Source organism: Bos taurus, chromosome 8 (genome assembly GCF_002263795.3).
Source record: "Bos taurus isolate L1 Dominette 01449 registration number 42190680 breed Hereford chromosome 8, ARS-UCD2.0, whole genome shotgun sequence".
Classification (NCBI taxonomy): domain Eukaryota; kingdom Metazoa; phylum Chordata; class Mammalia; order Artiodactyla; family Bovidae; genus Bos; species Bos taurus.
In genome coordinates, this window is record NC_037335.1 from 80,788,142 (window position 1) to 80,814,971 (window position 26,830).

The 26,830-nt window shown below is 44.1% G+C and overlaps 1 protein-coding gene and 1 long non-coding RNA gene across 5 annotated transcripts in view; one reads left to right on the top strand and one right to left on the bottom strand.

The window, feature by feature from the left end:
• DAPK1 (death associated protein kinase 1) overlaps nt 1-26,830 on the top strand; it is a 209,989-nt gene that overhangs the window by 77,043 nt on the left and 106,116 nt on the right. The gene's annotated exons all lie outside the window — the stretch shown is intronic.
• Nucleotides 677-25,834, bottom strand: LOC101906531 (uncharacterized). Its single transcript, XR_003036092.2, has 3 exons — nt 24,581-25,834; nt 10,754-10,881; nt 677-3,034 (listed from the first exon to the last, which is right to left on the bottom strand). It is a non-coding gene; the product is annotated as an uncharacterized lncRNA (long non-coding RNA).

Here is a 26,830-nt window from a genome sequence, read left to right on the forward strand (position 1 = left end):
TCTTTAAAAAGATTTACTTATTTATTTATTTGGCTGTGTTGGGTCTCTGTTTCTGCAATAGGCTTTCTCTAGTTGCGGTGAGCAGGGGTCACTCTTCATTGCAGTACATGGACCTATCATTGCAGTGGCTTCTCTTGTTGGGGAGCACAGGCCCTAGGGCACGTGGGCTCAGTAGTTGTGGTGCACCAGCTTGGTCACTCTGCAACATGTGGGATCTTCCCATACCAGGGATCAAACCAATGTCGCTTGCATTGCAAGGTGGATTCTTAACCACTGGACCACCAAGGAAGCCCCCAGCCTTGCTTTTATACAGTAAGCCAACTGTGACCCCTCTGAGAGCAGCTGTGATCTATACCAGATCACACACAGGAATGCAGCCTCCTGGGGCCCAGAACACCTCCTTCCTTACACTACCTGTGACTTACTGTTGACTGGAATCAGATGCTGAAAGGTGAACCCAGGTTTATATCTTTCTTTCTTGCCAAATCTGCATAGCTGGCAAACCACCCTGTCTGCCAGGAGGAATGGGCCTCACTTCCTTCCACATGATCTGAGCTGGTCTTCCTCCCTGCATGTCTCACTGTGTGCTACACATTTCTCCTAGGTGGCACCACAGCTAAGGCTCTGTCTCTATAGGATGGAAACAGTACTCCCTAAAGAGCTGGTGACCCTTGAGTTGTGTCCCTGCACACAGCCATGTATTAACATAACATCTGGAGGTGATATGAGGAGGAAGTGGGGAGGGCTGGGGCTGGGGTGGTGAGGATAAGTGGTTCTGGAGGAGGCTTGGCATATATTTGCAGAGGTGGGCAGCGCAGCAAGGGCTTCCCTGGCATGGTGCCTTGTTGCTGTCCATCCCTGACCAGGAAGACCTAGGCTCTGGAAGTGCTCCCAACTCCAGCCAGCACATTATGTCAATGTCCTATGGCCTCAGGACATTCTCTAGTCACTTATACTCAGCCCCAGTCTCCATAAGTATCCAGGAACTCAGCAAGCTTATGAAATGGTCCTACAGGATTCACTTCCTGCCCCTGATCTCTATGACTCTATCCCAAGCTGACCCTTGATCATTTGGAGGTTTGAAGATATTTTCATTACTGCATGTTTGTTAGGATTAGTTTTGGCCACTTGTGACAGAAAACCCAAGATAATAATGGCTGAAAGAAAATAGGAATTTGTTTCTACCTTGTGTAGGCGCCCATGCTGCTGTGGCACCTCTATAGTATCAAGGACTTTGCCATCTTTTGTGATGTCACCCTGCCATCCTAAGTATGTGATTTTCACCTCATGGTCCAATGTGGCTGCACGTGCTTCAGCCATCACATCTTCATTCCATCTGCAAGAAGAAAGGAGGGCATGTGCTTTTTCATGAAAGACATCCCTTGAATGTTTCACCCAGTACTTCTGCTCAAATCACTTTCACCAAGATGAAGTTACATGGCTATAGCTAGGTAGTTATATTGCCACAGAAAGGCTGGGAAATGTAGTCTTTATAGCAAGTCACCTGACTCTCAGCTGAAAGTTGATAATTCTAGGACTCAAGGTGATAAAGAACTCACCTGCCAATGCATAAGATGTAAGACACTTGGGTTTGATACCTGGTTCAGGAAGGTCCCCTAGAGAAGGACTTGGCAACCCATTGTAGTATTCTTGCCGGGAGAATCCCATGGACGGAGGAGCGTGGAGGGCGATGGTCCATAGGGTCTCAAAGAGTTGGACATGACTGAAGCGACTTAGCACAGACAGCACACAGCACAGGACTCAAGATAAAGGTAGATCAAATATTGGGATAGACAACTGGCCCTGCCTCTTACAGTCATTTTCAGACCCAGGTAGTATTTGAATTAGAACCAAACGTTTCAGATCGATGATTCCAAGCCACATTATGTACCACAAGAGGTTTGAGGTTGTGCTGGATTGTTTAGGCATTCCTCCAAGAGAAGCCAGAGCTGGCATTATAGTTTTATCCAATTAATTATTATTTAGTAATATGATTAATTAGGATTGGTGTGGAATGCAGATTTGAGGAGAAAGCTGCCAGCAGTAATCCAAGCTTAAAGGCAGAAGGCAAGACTGGTAGATATATAGCATTTTCTCTGATGCCATCATCAGCTTGCTGGAGATGTTTGCACATGTGTTTGGAGCCGGGCAAAGAGATTAACTGTAACCACAGCAAGAAGAGAAAAATGGACTGTCTTAGTACCAGATGAGATGGTTGTTTTGAATCAGCATTGGGTGCATTCTATAGCACAATAGAGCCTGTGAATCTTAGCAGCATTTGGGTCCTGAGATCATTCTTTTGTAAAATGAAAGCTTGGATCTGGAGGTACCTGGGATGTCGGGTTTCATGGGGGTTTCAAAGAAGCAGTTTGAGGAGTGGCATCTATATTATTTGAACATTGATAGCTAAGTATATTTTCTCAGATAGTATAGGGCTGAGTGGGTCATTCTGTGTTTTTTCTAGAATATTCTGCTTTGTTTTTAGAAAATACCTCAGATAACTTCTGTGTAGCCCATAATGGGCTGCCTTCCAACCTTTTTTTAATTTGCATAACAGCAAACACAAAGTTTTCACTTTAGAAGAGAAAGTGCCCAAGAGGTGGGAAAATAAGAGTTTTCTTCAGTCTAATCATTCCAAACAATTGGAACACAGCAGTCCTCACACTCACAGGAAATAAGGAGCTCCCCAGCAAGTGGAATCTAGGGCAGGACCGAAGATGTGGGTAAACCCGGCTATGCCTTGCAGGGGGAGGCTGTGAATACAGTTAAGTCCTGAAATCAAAGTAGACAAATCTCACATTTTTACAAATGCTTTCTGTAGTTTCCTGCTTTGCTTTTACTGACGACTCAGGATGTCTGCTTTAGTGTAATCCTCTTTAACATCAGTGTCCAGCGTCCTCCAAACTTCAGTGGATTTTGATGGGCTCATTCTTCACAGATGTACACATTGAAAGTATGTTTGAATTTGTGCTAAAGGCAGGCTGAGAAGATGTTTTCTTACACTGAATGCATTGCTTCTTCATTGTACTAATAACTGTAAAAAAAAAAAAAAAAAAAAAAAACAGTGTGATAAACTCATATGTTTGCTCCTGCACTTTCCTCGTGTTATGTAGGTCATGTCTTTTCAGGCAGCATGATATTTGTTTACAGGAGAGGTTTTATCATAGTAAAATGTGTCTCTTCTCAGGGGGAGAGAAGCCAGGACTTGGGCATCTGACAACCCTGATGGCCTCTCGGCCCCATCCCTCACTAGCTGCCTGTCCCTGGCAAATGACCCTGTTCCCTGGGATCTCAGTTTTCATTTTCCTATGATAAAGATTCTTTACTGGCTGAGCTACCAGGGAAACTTCCACCAGCTTCCCCAGTGGCTCAGATGGTAAAGAATCAGCCCAAAGTATGGGAGACCCAGGTTTGGGCTTTCCTGATAGCTCAGTTGGTAAAGAATCTGCCTGCAATACAGGAGACCCCAGTTTGATTCCTGAGTCGGGAAGATGCGCTGCAGAAGGGGTAGGCTACCCACTCCAGCATTCTTGGGCTTCCCTTGTGGCTCAACTGGTAAAGAATCCACCTGCAATGCTGGAGACCTGGGTTCGATCCCTGGGTTGGGAAGATCCCCTGGAGAAGGGAAAGGCTACCCACTCCAGTATTCTTTCCTGGAGAATCCCATGGACAGAGGAGCCTGGTGGGCTACAGTCTGTGGGGTCACAAAGAGTTGGATGCAACTGAGTGACTAACAGTTTCACACTTTCCTGATAGAGATGGCCATGCCTCCCTCCAGGAGGATGGAATGAGTTCTAGAGGATGTGAAGGGTCCAGTCCATGCCCAGTTCCCTGCAGCTGCTTAGTCAGTGGGCATTTCCTTTCTTTGTCTTGATTTTCCAGAACTTTACCTTCTTTGCGGGGGGTGGGGGGGGGGAGGGAAACCCTGCCAGTTAGTGTTTTAGGCAAGAAATAATAATCTGGTTTGTCATTAAAATTTGAGAACCTGCTGTGGATGGGACTCAAGGTCCCTGGGGCAAATACAAGAAATTCTTGCTCTATTATCTGTGGTTCTGGAAGTGTGGTCCTTAACTTTATAGCATCATCCCCTGGGAACCTGTCAGAAATGAAGATTCTCAGCGCCCCCACCCCAGACTTGTCAGTTAGAAACTCTGGAGATGAAGCCCAGCAATCTGCATTTTAACCAGACTTCTGGGTGATTTGAATGTACACTAACATTTGAGAACACTCCTCTATATATATGGGGTCTCAGACCTTGCTAGACCTGAGAATTCTGAGGCATGTTTTGAAATACCTGCACCAGGGCCCTCATCCCAGAGGCTGTGATTTTTCTGGGAGTCTAGGGTAGAACCCAGACATGAGGATGTTTTAAAAGTGCCCAGGTAATTCCATTGTGTGCCAAGGTTGAAAAATTTTGCTCTGAAGAGTTTCCATCTTATCCTCTTTTCCTTCCCTCTTCCCCTCCCCACCTCCTCCTCTTCCCTCTTCCTCCTTCATGTTGGAATTAGGGAAAGAATCCACTTGTAACATGAATCCAGAGGGCCTCACAGGGAGTGGGGGAGATGCTACCCACAGACCACAGAAAACTTCTATTGCTTCTGCTTCATTCCTACAGTGCTCTGCTCTGTGATGCAAGTCTGACTTTAAATGTACCACACACATTCAGGCACAAAAAGTTTGAAAAAACTGAGAAACTTTGAAGAAGAAAATAGAAATACCGTATAATCATAATCCGATTCCTCCAAAGATCTCATTACATGTTACCATTTTATGAGTTGAGAGAGTAGCTTTGACATATACACACTACCACGTGGAAAATAGGTAGCTAGTGGGAAACTGCTGTATAGCTCAGCTTGGTGCTCTGTGATAGCCTGGAGAGGTGGGATGGGGGCAGGTGAGGGACAGGCTCAAAAGGGAGGGGATATTATGGTTGATTCATGTTGTTGTACAGCAGAAACTAACACAGCATTGTAAAGATATTATACTACAATAAAAAGTATGGTAAAAAGTAATAATTATAAAAAATAAGTAAATATGTAACATTTTGCTGTATTAGCCTCCAATCTTGCACTTCTATGTTATTTTCAGTATGAAATTAGGATCATGTATATGTATACACACACACACACACAGTTGTATATCTTGCTTTTTTATCTGACATTATGATAATTTTGCATAATATTCTCTGAATTGTTTCAAAGCCAGCATCAGATTTTACTGTGTGGATTTGTCGTAATTGTCTCAGCCATTTCACTCTGGTTAATTCCATTCTGTTTTTTCCAGGATAAGTTCAAATATCCTTGTAAATAAATCCTTGCTTTTCTGATTATTTCCTTAGATAGATTCCTAGAAGTAGAATCCCTGAGCCAAAACTTTTAAACCGTTTAAAGGTTCTTGTTACTTACTGCTAAATTCATTTTCCCAAAGGGCTGTGTATGCCATTATCACTCCCCCCCTCTGAAAGTGTGCCGTTTGCTTGTACTTTTGCTAACGTTGGTGGTTATCTTAACAAACAAACAAAACTTGTCACATTGCTGAGCCAAGTGGTCATGTTCTTGCTCTCTAGCAGCTCTCTGTGGACATGGTCACAGATTTCTAAACCTATGTGTCTTATCTTCCTTTCATTCATCTTTTGGGCCATGTTTATCTTTTACTGTCTGATAGCACTAGTTTGGGAATTTTCATCTTATCTTGGGATTTGAAGCCATCTGGAAGTCCCAGCTCTGCCCTCTTATAACTCTTTCTTCACTGTATCTGGGCTTCATCTTCACTGCCATTGAACCTTTGAACCCATTCATGTCATGCATGCCAGCTTACCAGAGACAGCCTTAACATCTCCCTTAAGAGGCCCTTAATAAATGCTCTGGGATGTGGTAGCAAAGGGCATACATAGGATTACAATCAAAATTAAATTATTGTAGGCCATCAACCAAGGTATAAGTCATCCAGTGCAGAAGTGACACTGCATCTGCACACAACACACACACGCACACACACACACACACACCCCCCAACACACACCCTCAAGTGCACTTCTACAGTGCAGCATGCAGGGAAGTCTTTTAAGGACCTTCAACTGAAAAAATCAGAGAATCCATTTTCTTGGCCTTCCATGACATGATATTTGCTTGAAGCACAGAATGATTATAATTGTAGACTTCCCTTTTAAACTGAATGTGCCTTACTTTCATGGAGGAAGAGGTTGAGAACATTTCCACTAGCCATTTAACATCGTGCAGCCTTCCCAGCTTGTCACAATGGCTAAGGCCATGCAGGTCAAGCCAAAATAGCTTACCTTTAGGTTTGGGATCTCCTAGGAAGATCTCTGGGCTTCCCAGGTGGCTCAGTGGGTAAAGAATCTGCCTGCAATGCAGGAGACGTGGGTTTGATCCCTGGGTCAGGAAGGTCTCCTGGAGGAGGGCATGGCAACCCATTCCAGGATTCTTGCCTAGAGAATCCCCTGGACAGAGGAGCCTGGTGAGCTACAGTCCATAGGGTTGCAAAGAGTCAGATATGACTGAAGCGACTTAGCATACATGCAGGAAAGTCTCTGTGCTGGAAGGGTGATGATGAAGTTGTAAATCATCATTGCCCTAATTCATGAGGCTTCTTCTGATACCTTCCCATCCTAGGTGCTCTACTTTTGAAAGTGTAGACATCTACCTGCCAGCTTCAATTCCACCCTAGAGCATCTGTGGTCTGCGGTGAATAACAGAGGCCCATCTATTGGTGAATTTCAAGAATTTGGCATTATTTGAGAGGTGGGAAGTTTAGGCAGGACAAGAGCAGAAAGGATTGAACTCTTCTATTTAAAGGTCAGGGCCATATTACATTGTCTTCTATTTGTTTGCAGAGTGATTTTTTTTTTTTAAGGCAAATCAGATAACTGATGGGCAGAAAGAAACTGATGGCCTTGCTTTTATTCCAAAGGCTCCTGGATGTGTTCTGTCCTATCCATTCACCCATCCATCCATTCACATATCCATTCACATACTTACCCGTTCAGCCAGCCAGTCAGCCACCCAACTAGCCAGCCAGTCATCCATCCATCCATCCACCCACCCACTCATCTACCCTTTCATCTATCCATCTACCACATATCCATCCATTCACCCATGCCTCCATCCATCCACTCACCCATGCATCCACCCACTCATCCATCCATCCACCCATCTATCCACCTACTCATCTACCCATTCATCTGTCCATCCACCGCATATCCATCTGTTCACCCACTCATCCATCCATCCATCCACCCATGCATCCACCCACTCATCCATCCATCCACCCATCGACACACACATCCATCCATCTACCAATCTGTCTTTCCAACACACATTTGTTAAACATATACTAGCAGAAAGCAGTCACATTTGTCCCTGGTTTTCTGAAGCACTGTTATACTGTATAACACATGAATATGTGCTGTGTATCCAGAGGCCTAGGTATGAACTCATTTGCATATGCAGAGGTTTTTTTTTTTTCACTTGAACTGGACATTATGGCAGATAAATAGGAAATTAGCCAATAATAAGGTCCAATCTATTCAAAGACAGTAGTCATAGCATGTAAATAGTGATTGAGGGGGCAGTTGGAGAACAGCTTTAATTCTGGTGAGAGAACCTCCAGGCTATAGCCAGAGCTGCCCAGTCAGTCTGCTTCTTCTTCCATATAATTCCTTTCAGTTCTTAATTTAAAAAATAAAGATCTGTAGTTATGTTTAGCTCATTTTGTGGGTGTTGCAGACTTGGGTAATGGCCTCCAATGATGTCCTTCTCCTAATCCCTGGACCTGTGACTATGTGGTAGAGGGACTTTGTAGAGGTGGCAGGAGGAACTAACATGAGGGGTAAGGTGCTGTTCAGTGCAGAAGAAATCTCAAATATTTTATCCTAAGGGGCTTTCCTGGTGACTCAATCAGTAAAGAATCTGCCTGTAATGTGGAAGACCCAGGTTCAATCCCTGGGTCAGGAAGATTCCCTGGAGGAGGAAACGGCAACCCACTCCAGTATTCTTGCCTGGAGAATCCTGTGGACAGAAGAGCCTGGTGGGCTATAGTTCATAGGTCGCAAAGAGTTGGACACAACTGAAGTGACTTGGCATGCATGTGCACAAGTATAATTTGACTTTTTCTACTACATGTGCTATTTTTTGGTTTAAAAGTTTCACTCTCATAGCAGATTACATAGAAATGAATTCTGTCCTCTATCCCTTTATCTTTGGAGGAAATTTTTGCTCTAAGTTTGGTTTATTGCATGTTGATACCTGCTCTTGCTTTGCACTACTTTACCGCCTGTTCTAAGATCCCTTTGGCCCTAGCCTCCATGGTGTCCCAGTAGTGATCAGAATGTCCCATAAGGGTAGAACAGGTATGGCTCTCTCAGGTAGGACTGTGAGGTTCAACTTACAAAGAGGATTTTGAAAGTTTTATGGAGAAGCAATCCTGAATACTGTTCAGACAGTGTATCAGAGCGGGTAATACAAAATAACATCGTAATCTCAGTATGTGGCCTTTATACAACTTGGTGTTGATTCTGCTGTAAAACGGAGATGACACTGACCTCTGTGGAATGCTATACTGACAAAGTCAGTGCAGAGGGGCTGCGTGCCCCAGTCAGATAAAAACATGATGACTCCTGAGGGGTTCTCACCATTCGCTCAGCCTCCTCAACCAGTTTCAAACTCATTGTCTAAAACTATGATGCAGGCTGTTTCTCTCAGCAGTTCAGACCAGCCTCCAGAAGCATAGCTTCCTCGACACCAACTATAATCTTTAAATTGCATAGTTTCTGTGCCTTTGTTTTCATTTTTCCTTCCATGAGGAGGAGCAGGGAATAGCAGTGGCTGGTGGGAGTTACCTTAATCCGTCATGAAAGCTTTTCTGTCCGTAGGCAGATAGACTCAGCTTTGCCTAAGCACAAATGGTGATGATGGAACCAAGCTGTGACTCTTTTTAAAATGTAGTTAATTTTACTTATAATAATATTCTGTAATCAAAATGGATTTAAAATTGTATAGTTATCATTATCAGTAATAAAGCTGACTCTAGGGCCTGTGTTTTCAAAGGTGTTTAAGACCATTTCAATTTTGAGATCCACATGTTCTGTATTTGTGGCTAGGTTGGGATGTAAATTAGAATTTGATTCTTTTCCCTAACTACCCCAATTCCCTCTTGGCCATGTGGAAGGTAAACTGTTGTGTGTTGAGAACATTGTGCTCACATGATCAGCTGACAAACAGGGGCAGCCTTAAAACGTGCCTGACTAAAACCAGTTTGGAAACTTGGAGAAACTTCCCCCAGTGGGAGAGGGTCATGGTGAGGGAACAAACCAGCAATCATCTGTGCCCTTCACTTGGAGTAGATGATGTGCCTGGAGGTCATGCATATTTTTAAACATTTATTCCATCTCATTTTCTTTAATTTGAAATTCTTCAGCTTAATGTAATAAGAAAGTTTAACTGAAATTTTGAACAGAGCCTCACATACAGAGGTCAGTGCTCTACAAAAAAATAACTCAATTTCCAGAAGAAAGCAGATTTAGAAAGAATTCACAGCTATACTACTTAAAACAATCAACTTTATGTTTTAAAAGAAAATGAATTTTGTGTTCTGCTGGAATGTGGCCCCATACCAGTGTGTTCTTCTCCTCCAGTCCCTTCCTTGATGAGCTGGAGTATCCAGTGAGATCTGAATGAAGTGCACATAAAGTAAAACTGGAAGAATTGCTACAATCTTGTCAGCTTTTCTGATTGTACCAAATAATTTAAAGCAAAGTTGGAGGTGTATATACATCAACCCAGGAAGCCAAAACGAAATTCCATTGACTGGGTGGCTTAAACAGCAGAAATGCATTTTCTCACAGTTCTGAAGGCTGAAAGTCCCAGGTTAAGGTACAACATGGTTGGATTCTGGTGAGAATTTTCATCATGGCTTGCAGATGGCTGCCTTGTCACTGTGTCTTTTCTTATAAGGGCACTAGCTTTTGAACTGTGGTGTTGGAGAAGACTCTTGAGAGTCCTTTGGACTGCAAGGAGATCCAGCCGGTCCATTCTGAAGAAGATCAGCCCTGGGATTTCTTTGGAAGGAATGATGCTAAAGCTGAAACTCCAGTACTTTGACCACCTCATGTGAAGAGTTGACTCATTGGAAAAGACTCTGATGTTGGGAGGGGTTGGGGGCAGGAGGAGAAGGGGACGACAGAGGATGAGATGGCTGGATGGCATCACCGACTCGATGGACGTGAGTTTGAGTGAACTCCGTGAGATGGTGATGGACAGGGAGGCCTGGCGTGCTGCGATTCATGGGGTCGCAAAGAGTCGGACATGACTGAGCGACTGAACTGAACTGAGGGAGGAAAAAACCCCACCATACTGTGCCCGACACAGTGCTCAAGAATTGTTTGATGAGTGAATGAATGAATGAATGAATGAAAGTAACAATTACCTGGAATTCAGGCAGAGACCCCAGTTTTTCTCAACATAAACTTACCATCTGATGGGAGCACTAAGTATTTAGTGCCTCCACGTGATAGGCATGTTAATTCTTGTGAGTTTCCTAAGCAAGGGAAATAATGGATATCAGTACCATGATCTCTCACAAGAGAAGAAATAAATCAGCCCTGTGTTTAAGAAACGTGCATGAAGAGGGCAGATGTCAGTGAGCAGTGAGAATCTGGGCTTGCAGACATCCCTTCCACCCTTCCCCACCATCCTGTCAGCGGCTTTAACCTCCCTGTGGATGACAGAAACCTTACCTGCTTCCTACTTCCTTGACCTCCTTGTTTCTGGTATCCTTTTCTCGGCTCCACAGTATCACCAGAGATTCTACCAGTATATCCATTTCCAGGCAGCTTCCCAGGTGTCACAGTATTAGAGAATTCTCCTGCCAATGGGAGAGATACAAGAGATGCGGGTTTGATCCCTGGGTTGAGAAGATCCCCTGGAGTAGTACAATGCAACCAACCTTAGTATTCTTGCCTGGATAATCCCATGACAGAGGAGCCTGGCAGGCTATAGTCCATGGGGTCACAGAGTTGTACATCTGAGTGACTGAGCACACACACTTCTCACAGCACCTCCCCCACTGGCCTGCCCACCCCTTCCACCATAGACATGCTTTGGCCTCCTTGGAAACTTGTGGTTCATCTACCACTTTTCCGTGTCCATCACTGCTCTTCTTTCTCCACTTTAGTCTTTGGGTAGAAGGAGGGGATGACTGAAATAAACAAGATCGTATGCAAAATCAATTTACGAAATAGGGTCAAACTTTTGAAGTTAGCTGAGTCATAATCTTTGTGTTTCTCACTGGGGCTGGATGTGTTTTTGTAGCCTCATGTAGTATGCTACATAGACATCTTGATGTTTGCCATTTTTGAACCATAAGATGGTCTATACCAACCAGTGGTTTGTGGTAGCAGGAATTTGCTAGAGAAAGCTATACAGAGACTTAGGAAATGCCTTTAAATGCAAAAAAGTTGGTTAAAGCATATAGATTGTCCAGTTGACTCCCATACTCCAAACAGCAGAGTATACTTACAAAGAAGACTATTTTAGGGCACATAAATGAAGAATTGAAATGTATTCATATAATTTTAAGAAGAATATCAAGAATACATAGTCTGGATTTCCAGGAGAATTTTCATTTCTATTATTGTTCGAATAATAGAACAGTGATAGTATTGTTAGTATTACTAACTATATACTAACAATGTTCGTATTGTCAGTGGTAGTATCTTTTATCTTCTAATGATTAATGTACTAAATTAGCAGTGATTCACCTCCCAGGGACTTCACAAGTATCCTTTCCACCTTCCTTCTATAAATAAAATAATCACGCTATAGCCCTATTTTATGATATGGCTATGAAATTAGCCTGAAGCTGTGCTGTATGACACAACAGCCATGAGCCACTTGTGCCCATAGAGTACTCAGACCGTGGCAGTCCCAGTGGAGGTGTGCTGTGGGTATCAAACACGCACTGGGGCTCGAGAACCCAAAAAGGGTAAAATAAATCATAATAGTTTTTAATTCTTGATCACATGTTGAAACTAATATTTGGGATATATGTTGGGATAAATAAAATATATTATTAAAGTTACTTTTACCTGTTTCTTTTTGTAGCTACTCACAAAATTGCACATGGGGTTTGCATTTGCGACTTGTGTTATATTTCTGTTGGAAGTTATTGTATTTTATATTGTATTATAGTTCTGTCTTAAATAAATCATATTTTAATTTAATTGCCTAAAACTTAATTTTATTTTATGTCCTAACTAGGAAGATCACATATTTATTTATACCCATAAATATACCAGATTACATATTTGTAATTCACTTACTGTAAGAAAAAACTATTGGATACATCTCTGAACAAATTAATTGACACTTAAATAGATAGTACTTAATAGAGAGTAGTTAAATAGATAAATGTAAATTGAATCAAACTTAATATAGTTAGGTTGTAAGTTTTTAAAGCTTTTCTTATGTGAAATTGTATTCTAAGTATGTTTGTTTAACACAGGTTAACCTCTGTGAGAGGTTAGAATTCTGGAATTAGTGCAAAGTTCAGTTTTGTTTGCTTTGCCCTGAACCACTAATATTAACTCTTCCAGTGACCTGACACCCAGTTACCCAGTGGGTTACACAGTGACATGACACCCAGCATTTTTAAAGTTAATTCAGCACGCTAAAAGTCATCTTTAGTTTGTTTACACATGTCTTTATCATATTCCATGGGCCTAGCAATGAAATTCATCTAACTAACATTTCTGTTAATTTGGTCAGTGAATCAAAAACTAACAAGAGAAGCTTGGAATTCCAAGGACCCAAGGCTAAACAAATTAATACATCCACCCATTCAACAAACATTTGCTGAGAGGAGGAAAATGAGGTGTCCTAACAGGGTTGGAACTCTCTCTTCTCCCTCACCGTGTAAGGTTTATGGACTTGTAGACAGACCCAAAAACATAGATTCAAAAGCACATGATATGTTCTAGTACAGAGGTCCCCAACCACCAGGCCACAAACTGGTACTGGTCTGTGGCCTGTTAGGAATCAGGCTGCACAGCAGGAGGTGAGCAAACAAAGCTTCATCTGTATTTACAGCTGCTCCATAACTCACGTTACCACCAGAGTCCTACCTTGTGTCAGATCCGTGGCTGCATTAGATTCTCGTAGGAGTGCAAACCCTACCATGAACTGTGCATGTGAGAGATCTATGGTGCACGCTCCTTATGAAAACCACCCCAAAACCATCCCTCTTTTCCCCCTAGCCCGTGGAAAAATTGCCTTCCATGAAACCAGTCCTTGGTGCCAAAAAAGTTCAGTTCAGTCACTCAGTCCTGTCTGACTCTGCGACCCCATGGACTGCAGCACGCCAGGCTTCTCTGTCCATCACCAACTCCCAGAGCCTACTCAAACACATGTCCATTGTGTTGGTGATGCCATCCAACCATCTCATCCTCTGTCGTCCCCTTCTCCTCCTGCCTTCAATCCTTCCCAGCATCAGGGTCTTTTCCAATGAGTCAGTTCTTCACATCAGGTGGCCAAAGTATTAGAGTTTCAGCTTCAGCATCAGTCCTTCCAATGAATATTCAGGACTGATTTCCTTTAGGATGAACTGGTTGTATCTCCTTGCAGTCCAAGGGACTCTCAAGAGTCTTCTCCAACACCACAGTTCAAAACATCAATTCTTCGGCGCTCAGCTTTCTTTATAGTCCAACTCTCACATTCACACACAACTACTAGAAAAACCATAGCCTTGACTAGACAGACCTTTGTTGGAAAAGTAATGTCTCTGCTTTTTAATATGCTGTCTAGATTGGTCATACCTTTTCTTCCAAGGAGCAAGCTGCAGTCTCCATCTGCAGTGATTTTGGAGCCCACAAAAATAAAGTCTCTCACTGTTTCCATTGTTTCCCCATCTATTTGCCATGAAGTGATGAGACCAGATGCCATGATCTTAGTTTTCTGAATGTTGAGTTTTAAGCCAACTTTTTCACTCTCCTCTTTCACTTTCATCAAGAGGCTCTTTAGTAGTTCTTCACTTTCTGCCATAAGGGTGGTGTCATCTGCATATCTGAGGTTATTGCTATTTCTCCCGGCAAGCTTGATTCCAGCCTGTGCTTCGTCCAGCCCGGCATTTCTCATGATGTACTCTGCATATAAGTTAAATAAGCAGGGCGACAATATATAGCCTTGACATACTCCTTTCCCGATATGGAACCAGTCTGTTGTTCCGTGTCCAGTTCTAACTGTTGCTTCTTGACTTGCATACAGATTTCTCAGGAGGCAGGTCGGGTGGTCTGGTATTCCCATCTCTTGAAGAATTTTTCACAGTTTGTTGTGATCGACATAGTCAAAGGCTTTGGCATATTTAAAAAGCAGAAGTAGATGTTTTTCTCGGAGAAAGCAATGGCAACCCACTCCAGTACTCTTGCCTGGAAAATCCCATGGACGGGGGAGCTGCGTGGGGTGCCGTCTATGGGGTCACACAGAGTCGGACATGACTGAAGCGACTTAGCAGCAGCAGCAGCAGCAGATGTTTTTCTGGAACTCTCTTGCTTTTTCAATGATCCAGTGGATGTTGGCAATTTGATCTCTGGTTCCTCTGCCCTTTCTAAATCCAGCTTGAATATCTGGAAATTTATGGTTCACGTACTGTTGAAGCCTGGCTTGGAGAATTTTCAGCATTACTTTGCTAGCATGTGAGATGAGTGCAATTGTGCAGTAGTTTGAGCATTCTTTGGCATTGCCTTTCTTTGGGATTGGAATGAAACTGACCTTTTCCAGTCCTATGGCCACTGCTGAGTTTTCCAAATTTGCTGGCATATTAAGTGTGGCACTTTCACAGCATTATCTTTCAGGATTTGAAATAGCTCAACTGGAATTCCATCACCTCCACTAGCTTTGTTCGTAGGGATGCTTTCTAAGGCCCACTTGACTTCGCATTCCAGGATGTCTGGCTCCAAGTGGGTGTTCACACCATCGTGGTTATCTTGGTCATGAGGATCTTTTTTATATAGTTCTTCTGTATATTCTTGCCACCTCTTCTTAATATCTTCTGCTTCTGTTATGTCCATACCATTTCTGTCTTTTACTGTGCCCATCTTTACGTGGTAAAGATGGTATCTCTAATTTTCTTGAAGAGATTTCTAGTCTTTCCCATTCTATTGTTTTCCTCAATTTCTTTGCATTGATCACGGATGAAGGCTTTCTTATCTCTCCTTGCTGTTCTTTAGAACTCCCCAGCCAAATTGGTTGGGGCCACTATTCTAGTAGCTACCGGTTGCTGAGTTCATCGCTGTCAGATTGACAGGGATAATGTTATAGCTAGATCTCAGGCCTGAAGTTTTCCTGTGTTCCCTGTCTTCATGGCAGGTAGATGATTATATTTCACATTTATGTTATTAATAATGGAAGCAAAAACAAGACCAAATCTTTCTCTACTCCCTTCCTATACTTAATTTGGCTTTAATGCTTTGTCTGTGCTTTAGAAAATGTTATTTTTCTTGTGCATGATAAATATTGGTCTTAAATGATAAAAGTCACAATGTTAGCTTGAGACATTTGAAGCTTCTTTGAACTCAGGTAAACTTGAGTTAGAAACAGCCTCAAACAGCCTGAGAGTCTTTCCTCCATGGCTGTCCAAGAGATGGACCTATAATTGTTCCAGGATGAGGTTGTTTCACAGAATTTGACCATCTAGTCATTCCTGCAGCCATGAGACCAGAAGGACATCAGAATGATATTAGTTAGGGTTATGCTTTCCTTCTCTTCACCCTGAATATTTTAGTATTTCCTGAGTCCAATTGGTTAGTACCATCCTCATGTCCCAAAGTGTTCTGAAGTCAGCCGTCTTCATGGGGGATTCACTCAGCAGCCCATGTTCAAGATGGCTTTTCCAGAATAGGGTGGGAAAAAAACTTGCATAAATAATTCCTTCTGTTATTTCTCTAATAAGGTGATATATGAGCCTTGATACTGGTCTAAGAGATGTGATGGTTTTAAGCAACCATATACTATAATAGCACAGGTTTTTCATCTGTATGGAAGTACAGCATTCCTATGAAACCTCCTAAGCTGAAATAACATGAAGTGAAGCATATCCCCTGCTTTCCAAAAGTTCACTTTATGCCACTTAGCCTTTATGAAAGACCTACATTAGTACATGTTTTTGCTAACTGCAAGAAATGTGAAGGGTAACATAAATTTTTGTTTTCATAAAAGTATAAATCCTCTGTTTGCCTTTATGCTCTTTTCACACAGTTAGGAAGTGGCAAAGCCAGGATTCAAAACTAGGCCCTCTCTTCCCAAAGTTCCAGATACACGATGTCATGCAGATTTATCTGTCTAGATATTTAAGTTTTCATTTTGGAAGACTTGAATGCGCTGTTTCTAAATCCTGCTTAAAAGAATTCTTTCCCTTTTTTTGTCATTCCCTCTTAGAGACTGACTTGAACTTATTAGGGATCTTTGGACATAGACACAGGGATTTTGTTCCCAGCTGTGATATCACTTAAATATTTCCAATTAGTAGCATTATATTTGTGTGATAGTATGGACTCTGTAAAACACAGTCACATCTTTTTACTTCTTTTGAGTCTTACAGCAGCCCTATAAGCTATGCATTGTTAATCTCAGTTGTGTATGTATATGTGTGTGTGTGTTTAACTTCCAAAATGACCATGCTAAGGCTCAGGAAAGGTACTAAAGGATCAGCATTCCCACTGTTGCTGGATGGGAGAGTTGGGTCAGCTGCCTCTTGGCTGAGCTCTCTTTCCTTCCCACAATGCATTTCCACTCAGATTATTAATACTCTGTAATTTTGGAGAATTAATCTTAAGGTACAGATGCATAAGTTTCCAGATAGAGTTGAGAGAAGTTGATGGCAATATGGAATTTATTTTGAGTTTCAGTCTGGGAAGATCATTAGTATAACAGAGATTCAGAAAATTCATGAAGAAAAAATAGCGTCATATCATTTCAACTGTACTCAGTCATATGTTTTCTTTCAGTTAAGTGAGGAGTGCAGTGCCCTGATCTCTGCAACTCTAGAAACAGAGCATCTTAAGGTTGGAAGGAATTTAAGAGACCATGGTCAAGCCTCCCACTCATTCCTGGCAGATGGCCTGATTCCTCTTGACAAGCTTTCAAACACTGACAGTTCTCGTGCCCAGAAGCAAAACCTCCCTATTGTCATGGTCCTCCCCTGACTGCCACCTACTCTGCCAGCATCTTTCCTACCAAGGGCAAGTGCCCAACATGGGGCACAGATTCATGCTGAGAGCAGGAGCACTGCACCCCTTTGGCACATGGGGACCACGTGCATGGTGTGGGCAGTGAGGTTACACTGTGCTTGTGCCATGTGTGATCAGATACAACCATCATCTGTTTTCTATATGAACTGCTATCCTGTAAGCTTGATTTCCTTGAACCTAACTATGGGGATTTCTATTTATTTCTCTTATGAATTTTATTGTTAAGCCGGTTGGGATAATGTAGATTCTAGATTCTGTCCATAAATACTGCCATTACTTTCCGTGTTATTTTAAAATGTGGTAAATATGCCTTCATCTGATACACTGAAAAATATCTTGTCTAGGACAGTGCTAAACTCGAGAGTCTTATGGCCTGCCAAAATCCACCACATGGTGATTCACCATTTCATCTACAAAAATATCATGAAAAATTATGTCAGAGGCCCTGCTAAAATCAAAACATTTTTTTGTCTATATCATTTCCCATTTTTGCTGATTTTATAATGCAGTTGGGACAGTGGGAAAGTTCTAGCTGATTATGCTGTTTTTTATTTGCTATTTTTAATTCCTGAGATCAATAGTTGATTTTCAATGTTTGCTCTGTACTAATAACAAGGTAATTGATCTTAGAGAGGGATCCAATTTGGTCATCTTTTGAATATCAATCCAGTATCACTCCTTATAATTTGTCCAAGGTTACCAGCAGTGATTTGAGATTGCTTCTGCCACACTGAGATTTAACTTTCCTGTAGATTTGAATTTTTCTTTCTTTCTTTTCTTTTTTTTTTTTTTTTATTGTCTAGCTAGGCAGTCTTTTATCGTGTCTTTTCTAAACTCAAGCTTTAGTTACACTTTAGTAGCATTTCCCCAGTCTTCTCTAAGGGAAGACAACTGGCCTCATATGAAAAAAATAAAAGCACAAGAGAATTAATTTTGCTTCCTACATGTCTGTTATACCATCAATTCTAATCAGCCATCTTTAGCCCCTTTCTATCCATCTTCTGTTAGGTGTTGAAGGGTTTTTTTCCAAATCTTAAGTTCTTTTAGGGTTCCTGTTGTATACAAATGAACTTATAAGCCTTGCCTTCTCATTTTCCCTTTTTTAGAAATCCCACTTCCTGGAGTTTGCAAATTGCATTGACCTTTCACGGGCCAATTACAAGTTGATTAATGACTATGAACAATTCATGTTTTAAAAATCTTTAGGTTGTGCTTTGATTAGGGAATTTTCCCAGTCACCTAAAGTTATAGCCTAAAAGCAACTGCTTGGGAAAAGCACTTGGCCTCAAGGAGACTGGGTGAATTCCAAGGAGTGTCGATAGCCCTATGAGAACTATAATATACCTCTGCTTTTCGAATGAATGTACATGATCAAATACACTGATTATCCCTTTGACAGTTTCTAAAGCAGGTGGGCCAGTTAGGACCTAGCACAAGGCTGAAGCCTAGTAAACAGTGGAGGAAAGTAAATGCACACGGACTGCCCAGGGCCACGAAATACTTAAAGCAAATGATGAAACATAGTGTGTGATATTTTTAAGTACTGCACCAACAGTTTTCCCATGTCCAGAAGGTCAGTGGAAGCAATCTAAACACTTAAATGGTCAGCATATAAATTTAGGGTGACCCATCAGGTGATTGGATCAACATATTATTAATTCCAGAATTTTACTGAATGTACCATGTTGTGCTCTTGGCACTCAATAGTGTTAATTTTTAGGAAGAACCCTGTATACATGTGTGATATAAACAACATTTTACAAGCTAATATATTGGTAGATCACTATGAAGAGGATTAAAATTCAAACTCTATAAGCTGATTCTTCTAGTTTTAATTCTTTGTGGTTCTAAACATAGCTAGTGGTGTATCTTTCATAGACGCCTAACAGATCAGAGTAGCTGGAAAAACAGATTCTACTTCTGTGCCATTCACTTGCCTGTTAAATGGAAAGTCCATTCCAAACTGTGTACTGGGCTTCAGAGTACACAGCTACAGCTTTTTAGAGTTCACTGTCACCACGAGGCCACCCAGCCACACCTGAATCCAGCTACCCTCTCTTCTTGAGCTGCTCTCGAACCCCCAGAAGTCAGTCCCTCGACTGGAAGTGGCCTAAGCAGGTGGCCCGGAGTGTCGCATGTGACCTCTGGTGCACCTGCCTAGGGGTCATGGGTGTGTTTACTCCTGTTGGATTGCTCCCTGCTCCAGGCCTGTAGTCATGTTTCCTCTGTGCCTCATTACCTGCCTGCAAGTTGTGTATCTTTCAACCAAGTAGCCTGGCCCAGGTGTCTCCTTGTTACTGCAAGTAAGTACTGGCTTTTGATCCAAGTGGCAAAACAGTGAAGACCCTCAGGGGAGGAGTTCTGACAGCCTCACTCAGCTCTGCAGAGTCCAAGGCTATCAGTGGGGCAGGGTGGGGGTTACACAGACCCTCAGTGCCCCCCACTGCAGATGAGGAAGTGGGGGGAGGTTTTCTCACCTGCTCCTCTTACAGGGGCTGTTCCAGGGGTCAGCCCACAATGCCCCCTCCCCACCCCCTTGCCTGCTAGAAAGTTAGGTTTCCAGCAGACAAAGCTTCTGAAGCCCCCTGCGCATGCTCACTCTGCTACTGCTGCTGCTGCTAAGTCGCTTCAGTCGTGTCCGACTCTGTGCAACCCTATAGATGGCAGCCCACAAGGCTCCGCCGTCCCTGGGATTCTCCAGGCAAGAACACTGGAGTGGGTTGCCATTTCCTCCTCCAATGCAAGAAAATGAAAAGTGAAAGTGAAGTCGCTCAGTCGTGTCTGACTCTTAGCGACCCCATGGACTGCAGCCCACCAGGCTCCTCTGTCCATGGGATTTTCCAGGCAAGATCCCTCTGAATGCAGGTTCCAAGTTTTCTTGGGAAGAGATGTCACAAAACGGCTGTGGGGTTTGAAGCCCCTGCTTCAGGAAGCATCATGTTCGTGAATGTGAAGTGTAAATTAGTTTTCATTTTCTTTAATGTTTGACCTAAGACCTGATAAGTGACACCTGCTCCTCAGAAGTCTCCCTTCCTAGGCGAGGTAACGTCATCCGTGTGTCCAGGCTCCCTGCTGGGTGTTTACAGCCCTCCCAGCCTCCAGCGATAAGCTTTGTGTTTGCTCTGGTTCAGGGCTCCGGGGTGAGGTCGGCCCACATGGCAGGCTTCCAGAGAGTTCTGCTTCCACCGAGGGAATACTTAGCCTTCCCGGCAGCTCTGGTTTCTCTCTAACTTATCATCTTTCAGTTTTATCTGTGTGGCTCTCTTTCTGGGTAACTCCAGCAGTGAATTTCCCTGCCAGCCTCTCCTTGCCTGGCCTGAAGTGACCCCCTCGGTCCTCTACTTGTTTTCTCCTCTCCCCAGACTTCCTCTGGGAGGTGAGTCCCCTCCTGACTCAGAGCCAAGGTGACAGATTTGTAGACCCCGTGGGAGAGGGTGTGGCCAAGAGCACTGCAAAAGGACTCCTCCTGGCTAGGCTGACGGCCAGATAACCACTGGCTGCCCCAGAGGAGGCAAACCCTCAAGAAGGGGGTGCCCCAGTTTGTACTCAGTCTCCAGAGCCGGACAGGCCCGTGAGCAGTGTCTCTACAGCACATCCATCGATGGCTGCACTAAGAGCCACATCACGACAGTGTATTTGAATTTCTTGCAGGTCACTCAAGTCCAAACTCTTCACCAGTACAGACCTGACTTCCTGGGATAAGACAGAGCTGATTCTCAAAGCAGGACAGAGGGTCCCAAACCTGCTCATGAAAACACACAGGCAAATAGTATTTCTAGCTAAACTGAGAGGGAAGACATGAAGCTAGTCAGACATATTTGTTCAGCACCTGGAATACTCCGGAACTGAGCAGACTGCATGGTGGAGGGTGGTGGGGGTCATCCCACACTTTCTATAAATTACATTTAATCTATGCAATTCAGTGTAGTGTTTGCACAGTTACAACCTGTACCCATCAGATGGCCAAACTGGTCCTTTCTCGTTACCTTGAGCTCGTTCCCTCATCTAGAAGCTCAGCATTTGGAAGGAATCTGCATTTCTCTTTGGCTGAGGCATGAGGAACTTCAACTCAGCTCCTTGACTTCTGTCTCCCTGTGAAGATATATGAACCTTCTGCTCCCTTTTTCAGCCTTTTCCCTGAGAGCTGCTTGCTGAGTTGAGAATAGATCGTACCTTATGGCCCAGTTACCTTGAGCCCAGTAGTAGCTGGAGGGTTTTGCGTGACACAGTCTGGAGGATCAAATAATAGGATTGGCCTGGGGAGTAGCTTGCTGAGGTTGGAGCAACCAAACAAGGGACAGACCCCTCTGAGCCTCCATGGGATATCCTGAGGGTCTCCTGCAACTGTGGCTATCTGGGGCAGGAGGCCCCAATCTCCAGTCCCCTGACAAGGTCACCGTTCATAAAATGTGTGAGTTGCTCCTGACATGACACCCTCTCTTTGTAAAGGCATTGATTCTCCATAAAACTGGACTGACAGGGCAATCCTGGTGGAACTTACTATTTGGGAAGAACATTTAGAGTGTTGTTTGTTTTGTCTGGTCCATTGGAGCATCATTTAGATTGTAATTAAATGACACTTTTCCAATACTCATTTTCTTCTTTCCTTTTTCCTTTTCACTTTAAATGAAATGATACAAATGAACTTATTTACAAAACAGATACAGACTCACAGACTTAGAGAATAAATTTATGGTTGCCACATAGGGAGGATGGGGGAAGGGATGGTTAGGGAGTTTGGGATTGACATGTTCACACTGCTATATTTAAAACAGATAACTAACAAGGACCTACTCTACTCAATGTTATGTGGCAGCTTGGATGGGACGGGAGTTTAGGGGAGAATGGTTGCATGTATATGTATGACTGAGTCCTTTTGCTGCCCACCTGAGACTGTCATAACATTGTTAATTGTCTGTGCCTGTGTGCGTGCATGCTCAGTCACTTCAGTCATGTCCAGCTCTTTGTGACCCCATGGACTGTACCCTGCCAGGCTCCTCTGTCCATGGGATTATCCAGGCAAGAAGAATGGAGTGGGTTGCCATTTCCTCCTCCAGGGGACCTTCCTGACCCAGGGATCAAACCCACGTCTCTTAGAGCTTCTGCATTGGCAGGTGGATTCTTTACCACTGAGCCACCTGGGAAACCCTGTTAATTGGAGGCCCTGCTATACTCCAATATAAAATAAAAAGTTAAAAGAAACAAGCAAACAGTCATCAGGCTCCACGTTTGCTCTCTGCCCAGCCCTGAGTTCGGTACCAGGGGTGATGCTGAGCAGAGTGGATGAAGTCTTCCCCAGCCCTCAGCTCCAGCAGGACGTCACCTGCTTGGCATACGTCATCACGCAGTACTCACAGCTCTGTCATATAGAAATATTAACTTATAAAGTCTTGTAAATCCCGGTGGGTTGTAGGTTCCTTAAGTCACAGACTGGATCTGAATCAGGCCGAATGATTAGGTATGGCAATGAGTAATGCAAACCGAAGGGCGGCTCCCAGAACAAGATGGTTTTCTCTGCTGTTGCTGCTGCTGCTGCTAAGTCGCTTCAGTCGTGTCTGACTCTATGCGACCCAATAGACAGCAGGCCACCAGGCTCCCCCGTCCCTGAGATTCTCCAAGCAAGAACACTGGAGTGGGTTGCCATTTCCTTCTCCAACGCATGAAAATGAAAAGTGAAAGTGAAGTCGCTCAGTCGTGTCTGACTCTTAGCGACCCCATGGACTGCAGCCTACCAGGCTCCTCTGTCCATGGGATTTTTCAGGCAAGAGTACTGGAGTGGGGTGCCATTGCCTTCTCCTATGGTTTTCTCTAGGCTCCTGCAAATCAAGTGCTGGGGGAGGCCATTCAGGACTCACTTTGAGGCCTCCTTCCCACCACCACACTCTTCTCAGGGGTGGTGCTCATGGTCCAGGGTGGCAGCAAGGACCCCAGAGCTCACCTGGAGTCATCATAAAGCAGATATCCCTGTGTTCTGCCTCGGCTCCCACTCTCCACACCTCCTCAGCCTGTTCTCAGTTGCCACGGAAAATACCCAACCCAACTGACCATCCGAAAGAAAAGGGAAACACCAGATTCCCTGCTAGTCTCTGGTGGTGCCGGACGTCTGTCAGGATGAAGACCACTGTGCATCTGCCTGCCCCCTGGGAACAGCCCAGACCAGCAGCCAGGAGGAGGCGGGGAGCCCCAGGCCCAGGGTGGCGGGTGGCCTCCTCTTCTAGGCCTGACAAAGTGGATCCCCCACCCTTCTAATAGGCCAGAGCCCCGAAAGGATCTGAATCTCTGAACACCTCCATCAAGCTCTGCACTCAGCTCCCCCAGGCCCGTGAGCAGCATCATGCCTTAGGAAACACCTCTAAATGCAGCTCTGGGTTCAAAGGAAAGGGAACTGCTGTCTGCAGACTCAGTCCCAGCTCTTAAGAATATAACTATTAACTGGAAGAGAAGACCAAAGCAAACTCTCCCAAGAAAACTGGATTTCACAACCAAGAAAAAAAAATAATTATGGTTAATAACACCCTCCAACCTGCTAAAACGCTGAATTCCATGCCCCCTTGGAGACAGAGGGCGGGGTCTGGTGAGTTCTCCGTATAGAGGCCTGTTTTGTCTCTGTTTACCCGATTTTCCCTAAATGTGCTTTGCCATGAAACTTTCTCCATGAAAAAAATTTTAAAAGAGTACCCTCTTTAAAAAAAAATTTTTTTAATAATTGATTTACAATATTGTGTTAACTTCTGTTGTATAGCAGAATGACTCAATTATACATATATGTATATATTCTCTTTCATAATTATTTTCCATTATGATTTATCACGGGATATTGAATATAGCTCCCCATGCTAGATGTAGGACCTTGTTCTTTATCCTTCCTTTGTATCCTAGTTTGCATCTGCTAATCCCGAACATGAGCTTCAGAGAGCCCACTTTGGGAAATGATCTTCTAGGTGGAGCTGAGACCTTCCCCCTCCAAAGAGGTATCCCGGGGACACATCAGGTTAACAGAGATACCTGCTGTTCTCTTTCTCATCTTCCTTATTTCTGGGTCCTCACCAGCTCTGGTTTGCTAGTTCCTTAATTATAAGGAGGCTGCTCCAGCCACCTGATACTCTGTGTATTTGGTTTCTTTGACCCACTGGCAGCCCCACACTTGTGTGGGAAGCCAGACCCTTATCTGCCCTGCCTTAGGTCCTGGGTCTTGCCCCGTTCTCATGGGTGACTTCTCTGTGTCCTATCTTCTGGGAGGATGCTCCCCCCAAGGGGTCCGTCTCTGGTCTGAGCTCCCTCGCCCAGCGTGTAGCTCCCAGCGTACCCTTAGGCAGCACTTACGTTTTGCAGCTCACTCCTGACTCACGTGTTGTCCTGGTTCCCGGGGTGACATGCTGCTGTTTATCCTCTTGGCAAACTGCTTCTCCCCCTCCGTGTCCTGGCAACCTGCTCTGTTTGCTCACTGCTGGGGGAAGTCTTGTTCTCTAGATCATGTGACTTTTTAACTGACCCATGGCAGCAGTTCAAAATAATTTTTGGAGGGTTGTTTGGTTTTAATAATAGTAATAAATAACCAACTTTGTTTCTTTGTAAAAAAAAAAAAAAGTGGTTTCTCTTCCTGTCACAAATGGCTTCTCAAAAGGCAGAAAGAGAGCAGTTCCAAGTGTGGGCTGCAGCACGGAAGCGTTCCAGGAACTCAGACTTGGTGCTGAAGTACCAGGTTCCCATACTGGGTCATCATCTGCTGAAGTCTGCACAGCCGGTGGGTTGTGATGGAAGGGGAAGTTTCCACTGAATGAGGATCAAGTGCTTCCTCATCACCAGAGACCGCTACATTTGATGTCCCTAGGGGTAGGCCCTGGGCGTCTGCACCACTCAGGATGGAGATTCATAGCCATATGTTTACTGGGTCTTGCTGGAGAGCTTGGCAATTCCCTGGTGGCTCAGCTGGTAAAGAATCTGCCTGCAACGTGGGAAACCCAGTTTTGATCCCTGGGTCAGGAAGATCCTGTGGAGAAGGGAATGGCTACCCACTTTAATATTCTTGCCTGGAGAATCCCATGGACAGAGGAGCCTGGTGACAGACGAGTCCATGGGATCGCAAATAGTTGGACACGACTGAGTGGCTGGAGACTTTGGGTCTTGTGCATTTCCCAGAGGGGAGGTCCTGCTTCCCCAGAGAGACTGGGAAAGGTACGTTGGGGATGAGTACAGCTCAGCCAGAAATCTGCAGAGGCATTTTAGTGTGATCTTTGGGTTTTGTTGTCATCGGTTTGGGGTTTTGGCACAGAGGTCCCTCGTAAATGATGTAACACTTCCCTTGAAAGAGGTCGACTTGCTGCCAAGATGAGAAGCGGAGAACCTGAAAAGTGAGCCCGCACCTGCTGATGTAACAAGGGGGCTGTTTGTGTGGGGCCCCACCCCCACCCCGGGGGGGCCAACTGCATGCAAAATGGTCTGGACACTCTCGCTCCTGTTCCCGGCTCTCCTTTAGGCTTGTCAGAGACTCCGGTCACCTTCTGTCCCCTCACCCTGTGCATTGAATCTTTTCTTCACATAGCTTCTGGGATCATCTGTTTTTAAAAAAAATTTTTTTAGTAGCTGTTCCACCTATCCATTGTTGTGAAACAAACGCCCCAAAACTTGGTAGCCTGAAACATTTTTTTAATGAACATATGCTTCTGTGAGTGTTCTTGCTTGGGGGTCTCTCTCATGTGGTGGCACTGAGATGTTGGCTGGGGCTGGAGCCACCTGAAGACTCACCTGGCTGACTTTTTAGAGCTGCTCTCCACTCCTCGGGAGCTATTGATGGGAACATGTCCACATGGCTTCTCCCAGCATGGTGGCTGGGTTCCCAGAGGGAGCTAGCTCTCAAGAGTATGCATGCTGACAACCCAGGCAGAAGCCCCAGAGTCACGCTGCCATGTTCTAATGGTCAGACAAAGCTCAGATTCCAGGGGACAGGGATGGTGGGAAAGGCAGGACCACACCAAGCAAGAGCGTGAGCGATGGGAGATACAGCTGAGGTCATCTTTGCAAAATGCAGTCTGCTTCCCATCACCTGCATGCATTGGTGCGCAGTCGATTCAGTTGTGTTTGATTCTCTGCGACCCTACGGACTGGAGCCTGCCAGGCTCTTCTGTCCATGGGATTCTCCAGGCAAGAATACTGGAGTGGATTGCCATGTATTCTTTCAGGGGATTTTCCCGACCCAGCAGTCGAACTCATTTCTCTTACCTCTCCTGCATTGGCAGGCGGATTCTTTACCGCTGATCTACCGGGGAAGCCCTCTCATCACCTACCTAAAAATTCAGCATACAAAGCCACACGGTCTTTTATGGACCAACTGTGGAAAATCACATAGGTCCCATCCAAAATGAAAATAGCTTTGTTGAGTCCTGATGAGGGGGAAAATGTAGAGATTTAACACTTAGATTTCAAAGATGTTGTAAAGAAAACTGCCAAGAAGAAATTAGGTGCTGCTTTTCAGCCTCTGAAATACCACCCTCTTGGCTGCTTTGAGTGAGTGAGTGAAAGTCACCCAGTCGTGTCCGACCCTTTGCAACCCCAGGGACTATAAAGTTCATGGAA